Source organism: Triturus cristatus, chromosome 7 (assembly GCF_964204655.1).
Source record: "Triturus cristatus chromosome 7, aTriCri1.1, whole genome shotgun sequence".
Taxonomy (NCBI): Eukaryota; Metazoa; Chordata; class Amphibia; order Caudata; family Salamandridae; genus Triturus; species Triturus cristatus.
In genome coordinates this window covers 883399609-883425069 of record NC_140590.1, presented here as the reverse complement: position 1 = coordinate 883425069, position 25461 = coordinate 883399609, and positions in this window count along the sequence as shown.

The following is a 25461-nucleotide window of genomic DNA, read 5'->3' as shown; positions in this document are numbered from 1 at the left end:
AACTGCCTCCACAAAATGGCAGCCAGCCACATAGTCACAACATTGCACAACAACAACAAGCAGAAGGCCTGTAAAACAATGAACTGAAGCAGGCCTATATGGATACAGACTTTCCAAAGTGGCACCTGGCCACAATTTTGAGACTCAGCCAATGGAAATGATGGCCCACTATTATAAACACACTCACACACTGGCTAGTCAAAGGAGGCATGCTAAACAACACATCTTTCATGCAACAATGCCAAAATCCACAGCCTATAAAACAGGGTTACAAGTTACAACCCTACACATCCAACAAAGGTGATGATGTTTAAATTCAACAGATGCCACAGAAACAGCTGTTTCATCTACCCATGAGTAGCTCTGGACCTATAGGCTGAAAGGCTATTGGCAGATTACTGGGCTACACAGTGAATTAAATAAATATTGCGAATTGATTAAAAAAGTTGGAGAAAATGTAGTGAACTGTGCAACATGTTTCCTTTATAAAAGAAGAAAAATTACTTACAATGAAACAACCAGACCCCTACTGAAACTACAGGCCTCCACCACAATAATTTTTTTTTAAATGATGAAAAGTACAAATTTATCTAGGTGCATGGCCCCAATCAAAACAAACAACACCAATTTTCCAACTTACTTGTGAAATCTCAAATATAAAAGTGCACAAAAAATACAGCCAAATGTCAATTTGAGGAGTTTTTTCCATCCAAATCGTCATTTCGAGAAGGCTTTGATGCTGCTGAAGGAGAGAACATTATCCAGATTGCTGTTGCGGTAGATTCTGCATGCTCTGGATCGCGTTACTCACAAAACATCCGGTGGAAGTCCTATGGCGGGGGGCAGGATGGTGCCTGTGTAACTCCCAGCTACACCGCCTGGCGCCGTGTTTGAATCTCGGCCAACGGCTATGCCGTCTGGTTCAGGGACACAGCTTCACCGGGCTCTGGCTGCACTTGGGAAAAGCTGCCGCCGGTTTTAGAGCCGAAATGTTGCTGGCATTTTTCGGATTGCTGCGGCTCCAAAGAAAGCTTGGGATCTTCTGGCACTTTGGTCAGCCACTACTCTTCTGTTGTGCCTCACATCTTTGGAGGAAATTGCACGGGTTCCTGAAGGAGCCAAACTTCGCCCAGGGCAGAGCATGTCATCGTGTGGAGCAAAGGGGGCAAAGGTAAAAACTGCTCAAGTGAGTGACAGTCTCGGTCATGCGCCAGACCCGGACACGGCACAGAAAGGTAAACGGGAGGTCGGGGGCAACAAAAGGACTGCAGGGAGACCCGGGGGCGGAGCTCCCAAAGAGGGCACAAGTTCTCAACCCTCAATTGACAAAGTGTTCCCCACTTCAAGATCCCCGGCCCCAAAGGGAGAAGCTATATCAATCCCCCTGGGGGAGGATGAATGCTGCGCACCTGATAAACTGGGACAACTGGGACAAGTAAACTTGCAACCACAGACTGGGCAATCGACTGAAAGTCAGACCCCCCATCGGCAACACAGACAGCTGCATCCAGTGTTCAATTGTCAGGGGCCGAGGGCTCTGTTTGTGCTATTGACAGAACTGAGCCTGCAATTGTCGCCCAATCTCCATCAATGGGAATACCAGAGCAATGGCCTCTTTAACCCCTGATGACTCTGCCTCTGGCAAGCTTGAGCTGAAAACGATTTGTTATGTAACCGTCAATCGAAACACTATCAGTATTCCGGCCTCACAGCGCCCGCAATCCCCTGAATCTACCGGTGATTTTTTTTTTTCAGTGTCAGAGGTTTTCGACCTCTTAAAGAAAGATGACTCATCCAGCTCAAGCACTGGAGATCTATCTAATAACAACAATAGCATCACTTTTAAAGAAAATGGAATGGTGCAACGGCTGAAGGCCGCTCGCAGCAAACCAAAGAGGTGCAGTCAGCTGAAATGGGATTATTCCGATTCACAAATTACTTTCCCCTTCGCCGAGGAACCTGCCAAAATCCTAAATCTTGAGGAGACTGGAGCCATATCAGTAACTGCAGTAACGCCCTCTCTAACGTCCATACTGGTCTCGATCCAACAGTTCCAGAGGTACGATCAGACAGTCGGCTAACTAAGTGTGCTGCTAAGAAACTGCAGGGAGGCATGAGGAAGCTGAACAAAATCTGCTCCGATATAGGTGATCGTGTTACAATGATTGAAGGCTGCACAGAAAGTCTGGAAACCGAAGTCACTGCCTTGATAGATCTTGGCTCTTCCCAAGGTGCTTGCTTCACAGACGTGATGTGGAAGATGGAAGACCAGTAGAACACACAGCGCCGCAACAACCTCAGCCTACTAGGGATTGCCGAAGGGGTGGAGGGAGACGATCTGCGGTGCTACATAGTGAAACTTCTGAGAGGGACCTTCCCAGATTACTCGGAATGGAACTGGGAACATGAGGTTCAGCGGGCCCATCGCTTTCCCTTCAATATGAAGAAACAGCAAGATGGCAGCAACAACAGTGGAGAAATACCCAGGGCCTTTCTGGTATTTTTCGGTAACTTTCTGCTCAGACAGCGGTTTTGCGACCAAGCCAGGCCTAACTCCCATAAAGGCTTTGATATGGTGTCTTTTTTTAGCAAAGCCTGACTTTTGCCACGCGACGGTCGAGCGTAGGTGGTGTCTGCGCTAGCTATTTGTTCCCTTCCAGCAGCTGGGTGCTTAAGTATTCTTAATGAATCCTGCTAGACTGAAGGTTATTTTGAATGAGGCTACTCGCACTTTTTTGTCCGAAATTAAAGCCCAGGAATACCTTGGGGAAATCAATTCTAGAAAGGGGCATTGCTAGATAACACTAGGTACAGCAAGTTTGGCACTTAGAGTCTACTACCCTCTTCTGTTTCCTCTTACTGGCTCGTTTCCTCGAGGATTTAAGCCTGGAGGCCCCGATAGATCCCTGATATGTCTTTTATCTTAGGCGGGTTTTCATCTCTAAGGAAAATGATTAATGTTGTATTGTATTTTTGCATTTTAAAATGCCGGTCGCTCGACCTTATCTGGTAAATGTCTTACTCGCTTACACTAATCCTGCTGGATTGTTCTAGATTGCGTGTTTTTGAACATCGGCATTGGTCATTTTATTATCAATGAACTGACACCTTAGAGATGTTGTATTATAATGATGTATGGCTTTACACTGTATGCACATTTTAGGCACATGCACTTTAAGTATTTTCCTTTGGTGGTACATTTGGCCTATTGAAATCCAAAACCTCTGACCGATAAACGCGGTTGGCCAGGCGGCGGGGACTTACTACAGGTAGTCATCACTCAGGTTTTACCTGATTGCTCTATTTTTTTGGGGGGAGGGGGATAGGGGAAGGGGGACAGGCTGGGGGAGCGTTTTTGGGCTTTTCACAGTTATTTATTCTTTGCCACTCTAAGTTTAAATTTGGGGGGAGAAAACGTAAAGGAAAATGTAAAAATTGTCGTGCTGTACTGCTCTCAGGATAATGGTATCTTCAGAACCAGGAAAGCTCGCTTTGTACTTTGCAATGCTCTGACATGACTAATGCTACTAATTTTAAATTGCTACCATAAATATCTGTGGCTTAAACGATGTTTAGAAGAGACTGAAGGTGTCTCAAGGGTTATGATTGTTGGGGGCCAAAGTGGTCTGCCTCCAGGAAACACATATTGAGGGATCGCAGGTACACCTTTTAAACTCACTGGGCTACAGTTTAATCGGGGGGACCACATAGGGAGCACGTGTGAGAGGAGTAGGTATTTTGGCCCAACATAATTTTTTAACACAACCCATACACTTTAAGTCTGACTCTCTCGGGAAATGGGTCATTGCTGAATGTCCACTAACGTCTGGATTTTTTTTCAGTTTATGCTCTATATATGGGAGCACTGCTAATGATCCAGGTGTAATAAATTGGATCCCTGGGGAACTAACCCACTGGCCTCTCCCAGTTGTTTTTTGTGGGGACTTACACATCAATTTACCCAGCAACTGGGGGGCGAACAACCAGTGGAGGTATACAGGTTAGAAACCAAAGGTATACCAAGCCCTAAGAAATGTAATGTATACTCATGGGCTCATTGACACTTGAGCTAACCTCAAACCAAATCAGGCAGGTTACACCTATTATTCAGCCCCGCATCTATCTTTAGCAAGGCTAGATTCTTTTTTGATATCACCTTCTTTGATCTGTGATTGTGCTTTCGATATTGCTCTGCGTTATATGTCTGATCAAAACCCACTTACCTTAGATATAAAGGAATCAAATACAGTTGGTCGCACTCTGCTCGTCACACCAGCAAGTTGCCCCAAGGAACTATGGTCAATGTAGTGGCAACGGCGAGTACGCCTGTGCCACAGTGTTTACAAAAAAGTATGTGTCGCATTAGCCATCCCTGGACACGTGTTTCGAGGTAGTTGCCTCTCGTCAGCAGGGAGCAGGTAAGTGTATAGGGGTGCCGCGTGGACTGCCAAAAAGTAATTAAAACAGGTAGAGTACCTCTCATGGCGCGCAGGTGCAGGTCCAAGGCTCGTCAGCCCGTTGGCTCAAGGGAGCCGTAATAAATAAATCAAATACAGTTGGTCGCACTCTGCTCGTCACACCAGCAAGTTGCCCCAAGGAACTGTGGTCAATGTACTCTACCTGTTTTAATTACTTTTTGGCAGTCCACGCGGCACCCCTATACACTTACCTGCTCCCTGCTGATGAGAGGCAACTACCTCAAAACACGTGTCCAGGGATGTCTAATGCGACACATACTTTTCTACATACACCGTGGCATAGGCGTACTCGCCGTCGCCACTACATTGACCACAGTTCCTTGGGGCAACTTGCTGGTGTGACGAGCAGAGTGCGACCAACTTTTGATTAATTTATTACGGCTCCCTTGAGCCAACGGGCTGACGAGCCTTGGACCTGCACCTGCGCGCCATGAGAGGTACTCTAACTGTTTTAATTACATTTTGGCAGTCCACGCGGCACCCCTTTACACTGACCTGCTCCCTGCTGACGAGAGGCAACTACCTCGAAACACGTGTCCAGGGATGGCTAATGCGACACATACTTTTCTACATACACCGTGGCATAGGCGTACTCGCCGTCGCCACTACATTGACCACAGTTCCTTGGGGCAACTTGCTGGTGTGACGAGCAGAGTGCGAGCAACTTTTGATTAATTTATTACGGCTCCCTTGAGCCAATGGGCTGACAAGCCTTGGACCTGCACCTGTGCGCCATGAGAGGTACTCTACCTGTTTTAATTACAATTTGGCAGTACACGCGGCACCCCTTTACACTGACCTGCTCCCTGCTGACGAGAGGCAACTACCTTGAAACACGTGTCCAGGGATGGCTAATGCGACACATACTTTTCTACATACACCGTGGCATAGGCGTACTCGCCGTCGCCACTACATTGACCACAGTTCCTTGGGGCAACTTGCTGGTGTGACGAGCAGAGTGCGACCAACTTTTGATTCATTTATTACGGCTCCCTTGAGCCAACGGGCTGACGAGCCTTGGACCTGCACCTGCGCACCATGAGAGGTACTCTACCTGTTTTAATTACATTTTGGCAGTCCACGCGCACCCCTTTACACTGACCTGCTCCCTGCTGACGAGAGGCAACTACCTCGAAACACGTGTCCAGGGATGGCTAATGCGACACATACTTTTCTACATACACCGTGGCATAGGCGTACTCGCCGTCGCCACTACATTGACCACAGTTCCTTGGGGCAACTTGCTGGTGTGACGAGCAGAGTGCGACCAACTTTTGATTCATTTATTACGGCTCCCTTGAGCCAACGGGCTGACGAGCCTTGGACCTGCACCTGCGCGCCATGAGAGGTACTCTACCTGTTTTAATTACATTTTGGCAGTCCACACGGCACCCCTTTACACTGACCTGCTCCCTGCTGACGAGAGGCAACTACCTCGAAACACGTGTCCAGGGATGGCTAATGCGACACATACTTTTCTACATACACCGTGGCATAGGCGTACTCGCCGTCGCCACTACATTGACCACAGTTCCTTGGGGCAACTTGCTGGTGTGACGAGCAGAGTGCGACCAACTTTTGATTCATTTATTACGGCTCCCTTGAGCCAACGGGCTGACGAGCCTTGGACCTGCACCTGCGCGCCATGAGAGGTACTCTACCTGTTTTAATGACATTTTGGCAGTCCACGCGGCACCCCTTTACACTGACCTGCTCCCTGCTGACGAGAGGCAACTACCTCGAAACATGTGTCCAGGGATGGCTAATGCGACACATACTTTTCTACATACACCGTGGCATAGGCGTACTCGCCGTCGCCACTACATTGACCACAGTTCCTTGGGGCAACTTGCTGATGTGACGAGCAGAGTGCGACCAACTTTTGATTCATTTATTACGGCTCCCTTGAGCCAACGGGCTGACGAGCCTTGGCCTGCACCTGCGCGCCATGAGAGGTACTCTACCTGTTTTAATTACATTTTGGCAGTCCACGCGGCACCCCTTTACACTGACCTGCTCCCTGCTGACGAGAGGCAACTACCTCGAAACACGTGTCCAGGGATGGCTAATGCGACACATACTTTTCTACATACACCGTGGCATAGGCGTACTCGCCGTCGCCACTACATTGACCACAGTTCCTTGGGGCAACTTGCTGATGTGACGAGCAGAGTGCGACCAACTTTTGATTCACTTAGATATAAAGGGTTTGGCTCCCCGCAGTGAGGTCTCGTCATGGAGCTTTGAGAGAGCACTTTTGTACAACACTGGATATCAGAATCATATGAAAAGCTGGATTCCAGAATTTCTTGAGAAGAATATTGGGTCTGCCCCAGTTATGGTCATATAGGATGCGCTGAAAGCATGCATTCGAGGGGAGACCCTTCAGTTCTCCCTACGGAAAAATAAAAGAGATAAAGCGCAGATCTCGGACCTCCAGGACAAGCTAGCAAAGTCAGAGGAGAAATTAATCGATGCTGTTCAGATGGGGGCCAAAATTGAGCCAGCGAAACTAGAAGTCACAACCATTAAAGCTAAAATTGGTTTGATACTAGCCGAGAAGACTGCTGCAAAATGGGCCGCTAACCGAGAAAGAGTTTATGAATGCAGTGAGTTAACTGTCCATCAGCTGGCCATTAGAACCAGGCAGCAGGTTACCATCAATGAGGTACAGGTTTCTACAGGAGAAACTACTAGTGACCCGAATAAAATTTGATGGGCCTTTCGTGAGTTTTATCAAGCCCTGTACACTGAAGAGGGCACTGGCTAACTGGAATCTAGGCAGGCGGGGTTTGATAATTATCTAGATGCAGTCTCTTTATCATGACTTAGCATAGAGGATCATGATCTTCTAGAAGATCCTCCCTCTTGGGAGGAAATAGCTATGGCAATATCAAACCTTCCTGATGGCAAAGCAGCTGGCTCCGACTGCACTCCACAGTTAAAAGACCTCTTTACGACCCTGGTAGTTCTAATTTTTATCGGTGCTCCTCCACCTGCTTCATGGGCCACAGCGAAGATTATAATCTTCCCAAACAAAGATAAATCACCCCTAGAAATGGGCTCCTATTGCCCAATTACTCTCATCAATGTAGATTCTAAAATTTACTTCAAAATCTTTGCGTCTAACTGAGCAGATTGTAATCTCACACGAGACTCGGCAGGGTTGCCCATGTTCCCCGCTGTTCTTTGGTATGTACATAGATCCTCTTATAAAAAAGCTCAAAAACAGCCCAGACATCCTGGCCATAAGTCGTTTCAGTCTAGAAACTAAAATCATGGCTTATGCAGATGATCTAGCCTTAGTGACTCCGGACCCAGAAACCGCCATTATAGCTATAGAGCGTGAAGCTCAAGAATTTGGGAAAATCTTTGGTTATGCATTAAATAGAGGAAAGACTCAGATTATTATAAATGATCAAATCAGATGGACAGATAGCAGAGTTGTTGACAGGGCAGAATATCTGGGAGTGAACATTGTTGCTGACATTGACTTAATCGGCTGCGAAACCTGAACCCTTTGGAGATAGAGACAAAGACAGCATTTAACCGGATTAACAATTTACATCTGACTATAGTGGGCCGGTGTAACGTTCTTAAAATGATTTTTTTCCCAAAACGTCTTTATTTTTTATAGAGCCATCTCCCTCGAATTCACCAATTTAATGCTGCAAAAATTTGAACGTCTCTTTACTCAATTTATTCGGGCATATTCTCAGCCAAGGAGATCGTTTAAGCTTTTATCTCTTCCTCGGGAAAGAAGGGGCTGGGCGCTTCCAAACTTAAGACTTTACTATTGGGCCACAGTTCTTCAGAATTGTCCCATATTGATACAAGAGCAACCCTCATTCTTAACAACAGGACCCCGTCTCCGTTTGAACCCCTACTCGGGCCTGAGTCCTGTGGGTGCTTATGGCATCAAGTTGAATTTGGGTACTATAAGATGGTCAGATTTAAGACCTTGATGGGCACCTTCAAGGTCTTTACCGCCGTTCGTAAACTCTTAGGTTTGGGCAGTCTGAACCATTACATTCCCATGATAAACAACGCTAATCTACCTGCCATCTTTGGGAGATCATACCTTCAAAACTGGTTTAGCTCTGGCATACTCAAACTAGGGGTTTTATACTCGACCGAAGGGATCCAGACTTTTGACGCTCTTAAGACCCAATTCAACTTGAGCCACAATGAGGCCTTCAAATATTTTGCCATCAGGGACTACTTGACAACCAAGACTGGTGGGCCCACGGGGTTTGTCCAAAATAAACTTATCGATAGACTTTGCGAGCCTACTACACCTCATATCGGGTGCATTTATTCTACACTGAACAGTCTAATGCCTGATGACATTGCCAGAATCTCAACTAAATGGCAGCAAAAACTGGACACTACGAACAATGTGTTTTGCCTGGCTTTGCAATCCATTCGGAGCGATTTGTTATCTGCTAAGCTACAAGCACAATTCTACAAAACTGGCTTTTTCCTATACTTTACTCCTAACAGAATTGCGAAATGGCGGACATTCAAAAGTACGCATTGTCCTAGATGTGCAGTATATAGCACAGACTCTGTCCACATGTTTGCCACTTGTGCAGAACTTGGGCCACTGTTAAACAAGATTCAAGATTTCCTAAAGGCAGTTTTAGCACAGGATATTCTGCTAACCCCTACAACCATCCTGCTGGGGATCCAAGACACTGTTGACAGGAAGAGTGGTGGGGCCTTAATTTTTATTGCTATGACAATTTACAGTCTATGTATAACATCGGCATGGATAGACCCAAATCCCCCCTTATTCTCACAGTGGCTGGCCCGATTAGTTGCTACTTGTAACATGGAAAAGGCAATCTATGCAAAAAAAGGCATTCTGGCCAAAAAGAAGGGTTTAACCACCTGGGGTCCCCTGTCAATCTAGCTCAATTAGTCAAACCACTAGTGTATCTTTGAGATGGAAGCGTATTTTACTGAGTCTCTTGTTTGGCGGATAGCACTTTACTCTTATTCCTTTCTTCCTTCTTTTTTCTGTCTAACTTATCTCTTTAAAAAAAAGTGTTATGGTAAATGATTAAGGATGGATTGCATTTCAGCACTTTAATGTTGGCAGACCAATCTTACCTGGCTATTGTCTTCTTCGTCCACATTAAGTTTGTTGGACTTCGCTAGTCCGTGTATTCTTGCGCATTGGCACTGGTCACTTTATGATTATCACTGTACTGTCACTTTAGAGATACTGTATTAAAATGACTTATGATTCTGCACTTTATGTACATGCACTTTTAGTACTTTTGCATCAATTCTAAATCTACTCCTGAAAGTTTTACACTCTGTTGGCAAATGCATATTTTAGATTAGTGGGTGGTGGGCAGAGGGAGCACTGAACTGTACGGATTTATTCCTTGTTATTTACTGCATATCTGAAACATTTTTTTTTTTTTTAAAAAGGAAGTCCGATGTGCTCGTGATTGCAAAATCTCGCTGGACCATTCAGCCACCTACTAAATCTTGTGGCGCTTGCGAACGGCTTAGAAAATCTCATCTGCAATCTCAGGCACCCGGTAAATCGCTCCCGCGCATGATAAAACGCATTTCGGGCGTGGGAAGAAAAAAAAACTCTGCTCCGTTGCGGAGTGCTGATCTTATCGGCAACTCTGCATTCTATGTGGAATGCGGGGTTGCCAAAAATTCGCAAACTCTGCGATCAGAGGGGAGTTTTACATGCAGAGTTAAAATGTACTGCTCATTACGAGGTATACTCCAAGGATACCTTAATGAATGAAGGAGAACTCATTTTCCTTGGTAAATCCTCATTTCGCCCAGGGGATTCACCTGGGTGTTTAGGATCTTTTCAACAGCCAATGTGCATGGGTGAAATGCACTAGATACGCAGAGTTACCATGGATATTGTAATCCCAATTAAACTGGCAATTGTTTTTTCCCAGCCTCCCTCACTGAATTATCTTAGAGTTTGAAATGAGGCCTTCGGAAACTTGTTTTGCAGGAATCACTTTTCTTCTCCAGCCAGAGACGTCCTGCATGGTCCCAGCAGCAGAGAAAATGAAATTAAGAGTCAGTTAAATGCACTAATTATGTATACGAGTTAATGCCTTCTACGGAGAGTCAATCTCCCCCTTCCAGTTTTAAAATATCGGCATATTTGAGTACGCGGGCTCACTAAGGGGCATATTTACAAGCGGGCGATAAAAAATTATTGCCGCTTTTGCGGCCGTTTTCGGCTGAAAAGCGGCGATAATTTTATCGCCTAATTAGCAAGGCCACGCTAACGCATGAAACCTTGCTTTAGCGTGGGTATTCCTAACGCTCAGCTTTGCATCTCTAATGAGATGCAAAGTGGGCTTTCCTGACTTAACATGACAGGAGAAATGTCGCTAAGCGACATTTCTACTATCATCAAGCCCCACGCTATGAAGCATAGCGTCAGGAAAAGTAGCGATAACCCCTGTTATCGCTACTTTCCTTACACCTGCTTCAGGACTGACTTAGCCATGATATCTTTTGGTAGGTGGAATTCATGGCTAAGTTTGTGAGACCCTATCAACAAGCTAACGCCACATTGCGTGAGATATGTTAGGCAGTTAGCGTGAGGATTTTTATCGCTGAGGAGATAAGCGTTGCTAATAGCACGCTATCTCAGCGATAAAAATCCACGTTACCCGGCGATAATTATCCTCACGCCAAGAGTGCTGAGCAATAATTATCGCCGGGTGTTGCTGATATACCCCCAAGTCCTTTCTACAGGCTCAGATATAGCAAATTAATGCTGCTTAATTACAGTTTTCTTTACTTTTGTGGTAGTAGGGCCAGCAATGTATAGCATCCTTCAACTTGAGGGCAGCTATAGTGGTGTTTGTTACACCCATGCAGGATAGCAATATTTTAGTTCACTAGAAAGTGCATAGCTCCTTATCCTGGTGATCCTTAATTGAAATCCATACTGAAACCCATCATATTTAAGAGTCTTTCAGAAACATGTGCAGGGATGCTGCCTCCGTGAGGTCTATCGAATCCATGGTCCATAGGGTAAAGGGACCAGTAGAACAACAGACCCGGACATCCATGAATCTATATGTTGCCAGTCTGTTTTTCCCTTGAGTCTAGAAATGGAAGAGGAGTAGGAACAGCAGCGACAGCATGGATAGCTTATTATGAGGCTCATTACGATGTTGGTCGGACTTGCGTCCGACCGACATCGTAGTGGACTGGAACCACCCAAACATATGCAGTTCTGATCACAGAATGTGGATGTGACTGCCCTACAGGTGGTCGGAAACATCCATTATTCAATGGCAGCTTGTGCAGTGGGTGGAAAAGGCCCACAGTACAAGCTGTCATTGAAAAATGGATGATTGTGAACATCACTGCATCGTGTTGCAGGCACCATACTGTGCATGCCACACGGTTCAGGGATGTTTGGAGGAGCACCGTAGGTGCCACCCCATGCCTCATTGTCAAGGGCCAGGGGGCCAGCTAGGGGCCCCAAAAGTCACTTTCTGACAGCCTTTCCATGTCGGAAAGGCCAACATGAAAAGGCTGTTTGAAAGTGACATCATAATCCCAACAGCGGAGCCGAGGCTGGCTCTCTCCTCATTATGAGATTATGAGTCTTTCCGACGCTCTGAAGAAGCGCAGCAGAATCCCCCCAAAGGTTTCTCTCCAACTGCTGTCATTGTAAGATGACGGTTGGAGTGAAACCTTCTACATCAGGTGGAAAGCCTTAGACAAGCTGTTGAGTGGCTTTCCGCCCGACATCGTAATCGGGTCCTATGTATAAAAATCTAGTAAATTTCACTCCTCCGAAGTCCAGCGCTTTCCTTACTGTTGCTTAGATCATAGTTGGGATAGTAAATGTAACCCCTCCAAGTTCTAACACTTTCCCTACTTTTGATCTGACTGGAGTAGAAATAGAAAATCTAATTCCTCGCTAAGTCCAATACTTACCCTAATATTTCGGTGACTGGAGTAGGAATGCAATCCAGCTCGACAAAGAAAGACATCCAATTAAAACTCGCTGCTCTTAAGGCCTTATTACCTAATTGCAAAATTGACTGTCACTCGACCTCAGAAAAAGTGCATTGTGTTAACAGAGTGATCTTACCTAAGAAACCTTTTACCGGTTGGCACTCTCCTTGTTCTGCAGTACCAATTACCAACTCCGCTAAGCTTTTTCCTAAACAGAACAGACATTACTGGGACCGAGACTGTACTTGATTGAAGACAGTATTTTTTCAATAGGTTCGTAATCTGCTGGAACCCAAAGGAAAAAAAGCTTTCATCGATCATTGCACCTAGATTGAAGATCTTGCCAAGTAAGACATTTCCCCCTTACCAAGAAATGTCCAAATTCTTTAAACCCATTTACTTTACAGAATCTTAAGTTACTGTTTGGTATTTTAGGCCCACAACTTTACATCCATTAAGTTGCAAATATTCATACCCTGCAGACAAAGTACTAGAAGAACAGAATGCTTAAAGCCTCACACAATTTTCCTGCTCTGTTTTATATCTCGTTTTTTTTAAAGTTTGGTCATCTTAATAATTTCAGGAGGCTGTAATCCGGCATACTGCACCATTTTTTCTAAATAAAAACAGTCCAGAGACCCCTTGGCATCTATTGATTAAACTAATATATCTATAAGAGAGGCTTTATATTATGTGCATACCTGAGGCAATGCCAATCCACCCTGATTTATATCAAGTTGAAGCACTAAGAGTTTAACCCTCAAGACCTTCTTGTTTCAAAGAAAACATCAAAAGAATACCTCTACTTCTTTAAAATAGGTCATACTGATTTTATTGAATATTAGTGAAATAAAAATTTCAACAAGGGTAAAATAGCCATTTTCATAAGATCTATTCGCCTTATTTGTAGAAGAGGAAGAATTGTCCATCTGTCCAATAAGTCTTCAATCTTCTTTATCATCACCACATCATTTAGATATTAAAGCTCTGCATAGCGATTAGTAACATATATCCCCTAATAACAAATCGGATTGGAAGAAGAAGCCTGATGCTGAAGATTAAGAGGGAGTATGCTAAGAGGGGTATTAAGTAAAAGCAATTCTTTTTTATTTTGGTTAATTTTATATCCCCCAATCAATTGGAATTGCTCAGACTCACCCAATGTTGTTCTAATATATTGTTGCTGCGGCCTGAGGTATGGAATTATGTCATCAGTGAATACTTTTAGCTTAGCCATTCCCACTACAGGTGCCCTTATAGCAAGATTTGCCCTAATCCTCAGAGGTTCAATAAAAAAGGTAAATAAAATGGGAGACAAGGGACAACCCTGCCCAGTTCCCCTATTCATATTGACCGTCCCTGCTAACTTAGAATTAGAGTCACCTTTGCCTGAGCCCCTTGATATAGATTATGAAGCATAATGATAATTTGAGAAGGAAAGTCAAACCTCACAAGGCCATAAAAATGGGCAGCCCAATTTACCATGTCAAATCCTTTCTCTGTATCGACCATCGCTATAAGTGCGGGAGTCTCTGAATCAATAAAAAAATTCAAGACATGAACTAGAAAACCAGTATTAGATGACATCAGTCTCCCAGCTACAAGCCCAGTCTGATCCTTGTGAATCACCACATGGGCTGCCGGAGTAACACAATTTGCCCAAATGTTCATTAAAAGTTTGTAATTGGTATTCAATAAGCTAATTGACCTGTATGAGTATGCATCCCGGGGTTCTTTTGCTTCTTTACAAAAGTAACAAATGTTGATTCCTTAAAAATTGATGGGACCTCTCCCCCTTCCTTTATAAAGTTAAAAAGCTCCATTAAAAAGGCATCAGCTCAGTAGAAAATGCTTTAAAAAACTCTTTTGGAAGGCCATCGTTGCCACAGGCCTCCACACAATTGCCTTGTTATATCTGCTACTAATCCCTCTACCAGCATGCTAGTAAATTGTGGTATTCTAATAGACTGAATTTAAAGATGTATACTTTCATTTGAGGCCGCATATTTGGTAGCATACAAATCCTTTTCAGAGACCAAAACCCCTGTCCCTGCTTTCCGCAGCTCAGTGATCAATGCAGCTTCCTGATTTAACCCTAGTTGACCAAGCGGGGAATTTCCTTGCCATCTGGCTTTCCTTATACACCCACTGTATGAACACGCTTGAGTTATTGATTTCCTCTAAAATGAAAAAATCCCTTAGCTCACGCTTAGCTTTGGCAGCTGTATATCGACTAATACTAATAAGACCCAGAGGAACAAGTCTTCACTTCTGCAAAGCGGTATCAACTGCAGATTGAAGCTCAGCTAAACATGTCACTCCTTTTTTAGATTGTGTAGCTATAAATGGCACCATCCGACCTTGCATTGTTGCCATAAAAGCTCCCCAAACTGAAAATAGTGATGCGGTACCCTTGTTAACCACTTCTGATTGGAAATAAGGGGGCGATCCATCTGACACCTGGACTTCTCTCTTTTCCTTGCCTCAATTCAATTTCAATACCAACCTGTGAGTGAACTGAAAATGAATTAGCCCACATTTCTGAACCAACACATTTAGGAGAAAGGGAAATACGAAAATAATCTATACGAGAAGCTGACTGAAAATGTCAAGTATATTGTGAGAGTCCCAGATGAGCATTTTGGCATGGATCAATCAATTGATATCCTGCTTCATCACATCTAACACCCTTTTAGTACTCGGCTTCAACAGTTTTTAAAAATATCCCATATTACGTCCCAGATAAAATCCCCCCTATGATGTTAGAGCCCACTGCTCCCATGGTCATACCATTAATCTGAATAATTGCATAATCAACAATCAGGGCATAGTAGTTCACAAAGTTGTGAAGGTTGGCGTCAACTCTAACTGTAATCCAGATCTATCTGCCATTGGGATACCTACGAACTTGGACAACCTCCCAAGCCACACTTTGCGTCAGATAAATCGCTACCCACCTTACTACAAACCCAGCAGAAGCAAAATATGCCTTTGAATAATATTTAGGAATAAAAGACTTAGGTGAATTCTTTTTAAGGTGAGTATTCCAGAGGAATAAAAATTGTGGGGAAAAAGAAGTTAAACACCTGTTCAGCACCCCCTACTTTTGCTTATTGGACATTCCATTAACATCACATGATATTATTTGAGCTTTAACACCCATTGCCCTGGTAGCCTGCTCTTAATTGGACCCTTTAGAACATGGAGGAAAGCAGCTGGGTTATAGGTGACTGCACTGCCTAGACATGTCACACAGTAGTAGTAAGGGTATTGCCCACCTCAGATGGCCAGCTGCCACAAGACCATACATAAAATTCACATTCACAAGGGTATGAGAGGCAATACGTTATAGATTTCACAGTGTATATACAAAGTACAGTTAATTAGAGAGTCCACGCTGAAGCTTGTGATCTTAGCTGATCTTTAATCTTGAGATGCTCAGAGTTCAGTACAGCCAACTTGTTTCGCCCAAGCATGGGCTTCTTCAGGGCTAGTTATGGAAGCCAGTGAAGTGCTTTAGAGAATTTAAGGTGTAAGTGTAGAAACTCGAATAGTCAAACAAACGGGGATCTTACAGAGAATTTACTCTGATAATCCTGGGCAGTAGAGGACACCGGTTAATGTCTCTAGTGGAGTTAATATCTGGTAGGATGATTTCTGGTGCAAAGTTGCGGGTCCTGTAGTGGGGAGCCTTCAGTGCCGGTGTATCCGTTGGAGTAGAACAGTGAAATGAATTGGACCCTCTTTAAAAAAAACATTTCTCAAAGGTACATTCGCCCCTATGCTTCTGCTCATTTTCACTAGATGTGCCCCCCATCCAAATTGCCCCCCACCACCCAAGACACCTTGGGACCCGCAAACCTTGAGTCCAAGTGAGAGTGGACTAGCCCACAATACCCCTCTCATCGTGTTAGACACCCTCACTAAGTGCACCTTGGGTGAACACACAACTCCCCATCCCCACTATTAATATGTTAATTATGACCATCTATTTCCATTTCCATCTTAACATTTCATAGCTATATGCTTAGCTGGAGATCATTTGCAGCAACTCCTGGGCTTCATCTGAGTTGGCAAACATTTGAAACTGTTCATTAGCCAGTACCCTTAATTTAGACTGTTCAGCAATGGCTGCCTGAGTGCACTGTTCTTTAGCCAAGTATAGCAACATAACAAATTCCTTCCTATGGCACGCTGCCGCCATGTCAGAAAAACTATGACAGCAAGGTACTTCATCTGTTGAGAATTGTTTCTTCTGAATGGCTCTGGATAATATTTGTTCTTTTGTACAAAAGTCAGCAAAATTTACCATGATCATACGTGTCAGTTTTGAGTTTGGCAATGGCTGAGAAGGGACCCAATGGTCCCGTGTGATTGTCAGATCTTCTTAATATTCACATAAAACATCCTTCTTAATAAATGTATCGACCCATTGAAAGGACCTGTAACATTTCACAGCCTCCAGGAACTCCTACCAGGCGTAGGCGGGAGCGGCGTGAATGATTTTCGAACTCATCGATTTTATTTTCTAGTGAAGATTTTTCCTTCCTTACTAGGTTGACTTGTTCCTGCATGACATTGACCTGATCCTCTAGCTGCCAGATTCTTGATTCTGTCTACTGCATTCTTACAGAAAATTGCCCACTGCTACTTCAATTTTAGATAGTCGTTGGCACAAAGATGCTATTTCAAGTGCTTGAGCTGCGTTTAATTCTCAAATTTTATCCAGAATAAGGCTCAGCATTATCTTTATACCCTCCTGTATGATAGCCTCCTTTTCTTGCTGCTGATTTAGAAGGTGTACCTCCTGGGCTCCGTCTGTTTCCAGGACCTGAGGAAGAGACTGATTTTTCTGGCCCATGTTTAAAACAGATGTAAATGACAGAGACTGTGCTAGTAAGAATATCAAAGTTAAACATATGTGGCATGCTGCATATGACTGTCCTGCAACTGTTCTGTTTGCTTTGAACTCTGGACAGGAGTCTATGTATTTGTAGGAAGCCCTGATTCAGCATGAAAGAGAGGCCCTTGAAGCGTGTTACTTTCCCTTTTGTATAAAGCATGTAAATTCCATGCTGTGCAGGAACTAGTGTGCATGTACACATGGGGGCACATGTTGTGACCCCCTGTGTGCATCCACATGCCGAGGATGCCGAGGGGGCCCTGCAAGGACCCCTTTGTTTCCTCTCCGCCACAGTGTTCATGGAAGAGAACCGTCATGACACCGCCAGCTGAGAAGACCCTCGTAATATGATTGGTGTGACCGCGGCAGTCCCGCCAAACATATCGCGACATCCTGATTGCTGCAACACTGACAGGAAATAGGCAATTCCCTGGCAGCTGCAGGAGGGGTGTGTCAGTCTGATTGCCCGCATCATGATACGGTGGTCGGGATACTGCCACCACCATGCCACTACGAGCCTGGTTGTCTGGGGACCACCAGCCTCGTAATCCGGCCCCCAGAGATGACTGGATGACTTTATCATTTACCTAAAACAAAAAGGTGTAACGTGAAATCATATTTTGGATATATCCCCTGGCAAAAAATACATTGCTGGCTACTCTTTTTTGACATTCTCATTGCAGTGCCCTGAAAATGAGCACCGCAATGGGATGCAAAAAACAGTACCTGCACAGCATGGACTGAAAAGTCCACGCCATGCAGGAACTGGTGTGCATAAACACAGGGGGCACTTGTTGTGACCCCCTGTGTGCATCCACATGCGGAGGATGCAGCGGGCCCTGCAGGGCCCCCTTTGTTTCCTCTCCACCATGGTGTTCATGGAAGAGAACCTCCATAACACCTTCGGCTGAGAAGAAACTCGTACTATGCTTGGTGATACCACGGCGGTCCCGGCAAACATATTGCAAGCTTGTGATTGCCGCAAAACCGCCAGGGAATAGGCAATTCACTGGCAGCTGCAGCAGGGCTGTGTCTGCGTGACTGCCTGCATTGTAATTGGGTGGTCGGGGTACTGTCACCACCATGCCCCTACGAGCCTGGTGGTCCGGCCCTCAGAGATGACAGGATGACTTTATCATTTACCTAAAACAAAATGGTGTAACGTGAAATCAAATTTTGTATATATCCCCTGGCAAAAAAATACATTGCTGGCTACTCTTTTTTGACTCTTTTTTTTACTTTCCCATTGCGATGCCCTGAAAATGAGCACCGCAATGGAATCCCAAAAACAGTACCTGCATGGTATGGACTGAAAAATCCACGCTTGCAGTAACTGGTGTGCATGTACACAGGGGGGGGACATGTTGTGACCCCCTGTGTCCAACCACATGCAGAGGATGAAGAAGGGGCCCTGCAGGGCCCCCTATGTTTCCTCTCCACCACAGTGTTCATGGAAGAGAACCTCCATGACACTGCCGGCTGAGAAGAAACTTGTAATATGCTTGGTGGGACTGCGGCGGTCCCACCAAACATGTTGCGATCTCCTGACTGCAGCAACACCATTAGGGAATAGGCGGTTCCCTGGAAGCTGCGGCAGGGCTGTGTCGGTCTGACTGCCCACATCGTATTAGGGTGGTCGGGAGACTGTCATGACCATGCCCCTACGAGCCTCGTGGTCCGGGAACCACCAGACTCCTAATCCGGATTCCAGAGATTACAGGATTGTGAGAAGTTGGCCTGGCATATGCTATCCACTAGTGATAGTGGGCACCTTGCACCAGTTCAAACAACCCCTTATTGATGATAGGTTAAAAACAACCTTTATTGAAAGCTATCCTAGTGGTAGCTATGGAGAGCAGCCTTCAGGCTAAGTCTTGAAGGAATGTAAAGCAGCTTGTTTTACCAGTCTATAATCTCTTGAATGACCAAATGAAAGGGAACCACACCAGGTATATATATAAAATATATGAATTTATTTCTAAACACACACTACTCGTCTCTTTATGAGGCTAGAGGTCCAAACACATAAGTTACACTTCAAATATTACAGTAAAATAGCACAAATACACGTTAGGCCCTAGGGCGAGCCAAACCATATCCTAAAATAGTGGTATAAGAACCACAACTTAACTATACACAAGGCCTAGAGCCTGTAGAATCGCTGGGACCCCAAGGAACCACCCAAGGTAGTGACACAGGGAACCCACGGGGGGCGTGTGCAATGTGAGAACACAGCCGCGAGCTCCTGTTAGCTTCTATGGGGAAAGTCGCGGTTAGATTTTTAAAGATTAGGGACACTTAGGAATGAGTCAGGACAAAAGACTTTTGGACTTAGGAAGTTCTAGGGTCAACACCCACGGGAGCACAGGAGTACTCGTGTTACCTCACCCAGGGAAGCCGGGTGCATAGGTGTCAAATCGTGTCGGGTCGCATCGTCGTTTTCAATGGGAGCTGGCGAAGAAGAGCTGCTGCCGGGAAGATGCGAAGTGTCTGAAGAGATCCAAGCCTGGATCGAAGTCGAGAAGAACCTGAAAGCAGAGGGGACCGAGTCTGGGTCACTTGCCAGTGACCAGGGGCACGATAGACGAATGCCCACCGATGTCGGGTGATTTCAGGTGAAAGAGGTGAAGCTTGACTCTTCAGCCACGAGGACCAGGAGGTGTGGAGGACAACCAGGAGCTGGATTCGAGCTGTCCCACAAAGGATGTTGAGTGCTGCAACATCGGTGCCCGGATTGGACACAACAAGCCTTAGCAACAGCAACCCGCTCAGAAAGGAGAAATATGCCTCAGACATCATTGGCCTCAGACATCATTAGTGACAGAATCACAAGATAGGCATGCGCGGGAACATGGCGACCAGCTAGGAAGCCGGTCGCGAGTCGAGCGCCCCAGCTAGCTTCTACCGTACCGTGATGGTGCTGATAATCAGCCAATCTATAGCGGAAAATACACTGCGGAGCATATGACGCATATAACGCATTCTTGACTTACTTGATCTTTTTCTGTGCCTTGTGAGTCGGGCGGTCGGGCGGGCTTCCGCCGGTGTGGTCTGCGGGCTGCCCCTGTGGCGTCTGGTGTTTTGACTCCTTGCTTGTCGGCGTTTGGTATGTGGCGGCCGCTCGGGGGATCGGCGGTGCGCTGGGGGCTTGGCTGACAGATTGCAGTTTTGGCTTGCCGTTTGGAGGGCCTCTGTGCTGTTCTGGTGGCTTTGCTTCACCTCACAGGGTTTTCTCTCTGTTTCTCCTTTTTCCCTCCTGTTTGGACACCTTCGGGCCTCCGTGGTGACGTGCTTATCGGGAAAGGAGAGGGGAGGCGCTGGAGGAAAAGCCGTTGCAGGCTGCATGACGGTGATTTTTGGTGAACGCCTGGAGGGAGAAGAGGAAGAAGGAGAGAGAAAGACGGTGGTAGGCTTTTTTTTTTTTAAAGTTAGAGCTGAACTGTATAAATATTTAGAAGCACCTCAGAACTTACACCCTAAGAATAGTAAGACCTGGGCACCAAAGTAAAAGTAATTAAGGCTCAGAGGCCTCACTATGGTATTGTCCTCCTCTGTTTTGTGAGCTTAGATGCATGACATTCCTGGCGTCATTTTTTCAGGGCAGATGGCGCACTTGCAGAGCATCGTCGTGTTCGGGGCACTATTAACTGTATCAGCACCTTTGATACTACTGGCAGGGTTAAGTTTGGAATTAAGTACGGTTCGTCCTCCAAGCCTTGCACAGACCTAAATGGGTTGATAAGACAGTGTTCGGTCTCCTCTTATGACATCTCTGTTTTTTCGAGAGAGCAGATAATACAGGGTACGAAATTGAGATATGTATTTTACCCCTGCCCCATGGAGGTAGTTATTCAACAATCTGGGCAACAACCTGGTTCCCCTGAAGCTGCAGAGGCCGTCAGGGAGGGACCGTTTAACTTGCAGTTTTCTGATATTCCAGGTTGTTTAAGTCCCATTACCACCTCCACTATTACACCTACTACTATTACCAACACCTCTATTGCTTCTTCCATTTCAACCGCAGAGTTGACTCGGGGGAGGAGGTATAAGTTAAGATCGCGTAAATTTTTAGGGGGAGATCTTCCGGCAGCACAGTCTCATCAAGTCTCTGAGATCGGTAAAGGCGAAACCAGACAGATTCCTAAACAGAGGCAGTTACCTAGCAAACCTGATAAATCTGTGAAGCTCACCCCAGCAAAGAGCCGTAAGAAAAATAAGCACTTAGTCCCCATAAAGGTAGCCCCCTCACTTCGGTCTTACTTCATGGCCAATTTACAGGACAGCATAGACTCCGTAGAACAGTTTGAGTCTACAGCTATTGTAGAGGAAAATAGGGAAGTGGACCCCTCTATTACACTTTCTAATCGAGCGTTATGCCTGCATCATCTGGGGAGGACAGACAAGAAGAGCTTGAAGAGGCGGGCTCTACGCCAGTGGAGGTGGTTGCTCAAAGTGCTGAAACAGTACAGGGGTTGTTAAAACAGCTGACTCTGGAAATTGGGGCTCGCTTCTCTACTTCGGAAACGAACCAGAAAAAAATACAAGATACTTGCACTGGTTTAGAAGAAAATCTTTTGGCACTCACCCACAGGATGGAAGAGCTAGAACAAAAAGTAGGGGAGCTGAGCCAGGAGGTAAAGGACAATGCTCAAGAGGTATTAAGTCTTAAAGTAAGAGAGCAGGAAATGGCAGAGATTAGAGAGACTGGAAAACATGTCAAGAAGGAACAACATTCGGATTTTAGATTTAAAAGAAGGGCTGGAAGGAGATAACCTAAAATCCTACATTATTGATATTCTGACCAAAGCTTTCCCCCAGATTGCATCCGCTCCGGTTTGGGAAGTCGAAATTCAACAGATTCATAGAGACCCCTTTAGGTTAAATCCGGCCCGGAAAAAACCTAGAAAGATCTTGGTTTATATACAGTCCTATTCTCTAAAGGAGCATTTATTGGGGGAGGCACTTAAACTTAAAACTATTCAGGTTCAAGATGCTTCCTTTAGAATCCGTTCTGATATTTCCCGGGTCACAGAAGACAGGGGATGGGGACTGGGAAAGCGAATGGACGCTTTAAGGGATTTAGGAGCACAGGTGCAGTTGCGGTTTCCTGCCTTCTTGAAAGTGGTCCTCACGAACAAAATGTATAATTTTAGGTTTCCGGAGGAGGTTGACAGTTTTCTTGCACAATGTAACGCCACAGTGTAAGGTTTTGGGGTATGTGAATCAGCATCTAAGGTTTTTTTTTATTTCTTACATACAAGAAGCTAGGCTAGGGGCCCTCGGCTCAAAAGGCAATATTTATTGCCAATAGGTAGTTTGGGAGGGTTCCCGCGGGGGGGGGGGTTGGGTGGTAAAATGGGGTTAATGGGGGTTTTCACGGAGTTTGGTGGGGAGCATTGGGAAAAAATATATATATATATACTAAATTCTTGTGACATTACAACTTCAAGTAGCTACTGCAGAGAGTGGAACATGTTCTATGATGGGGGATAGGTTTGCCACTGATGGGAATCAATATCTTGAGTGTCTTAGTTGGAATGTTAATGGCTTGAGAGTCAGAAGAAGGCAACACCTGATTCTTCAATATTTAAGAAATAGTTTAGCTAGACTGCTCTTGATCCAGGAGACCCATCTTTTGCACGCAGAATGCAAGGCACTATTTGGTCAACAAAAATGGGTGGATAAAATTATTGCTTCGGATCAGCAATGCTGCTCTAAAGGGGTTGCGATAATATTAAAAATGAACTCGGGAGTCGAGTTTACTAAGTCTCAGGTAGATAATAGAAGACGTTGGGCTATCGTCGAAATCAAATTTAAAGGGGTTAAATATACTTTAGTAAGTTACTACGGGCCTAACGAAGATGATATTTTCCCCTTGAACAATCTCTGCTTGGCCCTCGCAGACTTTGATGCCCCTTTGATCCTGGCTGGCGATTTCATCGTACTTTTAGACAATAAGCTTGATAAGGGCTTCTCCCCAAACACACATAGCAGCCCCTCGTGTTAAAGCTCGTCTGTTGAATATTTTGAAAAATTTAAATTTATGTGATGTGTGGAGGAAAAAACATGGTGAGGTTAGGGAGTACTCCTTTTATAGTAAAAAGAACTTCCACTATTCCAGGATAGACTATGTATTTATGGATTATGCGGAATCTCATAAGGTGAGCTTAATTAAATATCTGCCCATTCATTTATTGGACCATGGAGCTATGGTTTTTAAACTCGATTTTCCTCCGGACCATTCTTTAAGGAGATGGACATTAAATAGGAGGTTACTCCTGCTATCTTCTACTCCGGGCCTTTTGAAGTCTGAAACTGACACCTTTTTCCATAATAACTTAGGGTCTGCCTCCCAACATATCGTCTGGGATGCCTTTAAGGCTTGGCTGAGGGGGATATTAAAGGGGCGGTAACTGGGTGGGCCAGGTCAGAGAGGGAAGAACTGGTTAATTTAGAACAACAGAGAGCGGGGGCAGACGCTGATCTGAAAGCCAGACCTTATGAGGATCCAGAGAAAGAACTTTGGGTAAAGAGAGTGGAGCAGCGGCAGCAAAAATGTAAACTTAAGACAGAAGAAATTTAACACCAAAAGTGGGAGATAAGTAAAATGCGGGAGTTTGACCAAGGGTCCTCGCCATTAAGTCACGGATCGATAGAGGTAGTATGTATATTAGCAAGATTAAAGTGGGCACACAACTTAATGAGGAGAAAGATAAAGTAGAACAGGCTTTTACAGGGTTCTTTCAAGATCTTTATCATGAAGATCTCCAGGGGGTGGAGGAGTCTATTGATATTTGGGTGGAACAAAAACAGCTTTCAAGGTTAACCGAGGCTAGTCAACAATTTCTTTCCTTAGAAATAACAGGGGCTGAGATATTGGAAGTGTTAGACACAACAAAAACGAAGAAAGCTGCAGGCCCCGATGCAATCCCGATGGAGGTCTATTCCATGCTGAAGGATGAAATCATTCCAGTCTGGTTAAAATTATTTAACAAAATATTAAAGGGTACATCTCCTCTGCCAGAGTCATGATCTGATGCAGTTATCTCCCTGGTTTTGAAGCCCGGTAGGGATCCCTTTCAGTGTCAATCGTACCGTCCAATTTCCTTATTAAACGTTGATTATTTATAAGGTCTTTGCAGGTATATTGAATAAACAGCTTTGTAAAATCGCAGCCCAAATAATTCATGAAGCTCAAAAGGGTTTCCTTCCGGGTAGACAAATGTCAGACTTGGTATATACTTTAGTTGGTACAGTGGATTTTGCATCATCTAGGGGTCTTCCTTTGTCAATTATCACGGTCGATGCGGCTAAAGCCTTCGATCGTGTGAACTGACACTTTTTAGATATGACCTTGAATGTTGTGGGTTTTATTCCCGGCTTTAGAGATGTTATTAAAAAAATTATAGTACTCCTCGGGCCCGGATTTTAGTTAATGAAAATCTTTCTCCCATTGTTAACATAGAACGTGGTACTAGGCAAGGTTGCCCTTTGTCCTCTATTTTATTTGATATTTATATGGAGCCTTTGGCTCAGAGCTTAAGATCAAATAAAAAAATTGTTCCTTTCGAATTCGGTGGGTATATTAGGAAAATAGCTTTATATGCGGACGATTTAGTTGTGTTTTCATCCAATGTGGACATCACATTTCATGAACTTATACTTGAAACTCAAACTTTTGGCAAATTCTCGGGTTATAAAATAAATAAAGATAAGACTGCGGTTATGGTTTGGAATATTGTTAATCAGGTTGAACCATATGCAACAGAACTTAGATACCTCGAAATTACAATAACTCAAGATCCCAGGAAAATCCCAAAGGTTAATTTAGACAGAGTTTCAAAGGAAGTTGAGCTCCTTTTAAAAAGATGGCAGAATATTCCTTTATCTCACTACGGACGGGTCAATCTGGTCAAAATGTGTGTCCTCCCAAAATATACTTATCTTTTTAATAACATACCATTAGAATTCCTAAGAGCTGAGATTCTTAAAATTCAGGGCAGGATTTCTTCTTTTATTTGGGCAGGAAAATGGATTAGGCTGTCCTGGAAAAAACTTAGGCGCAAACTAACACAGGGTGGTATGGGTTTACCAGACTTTCAG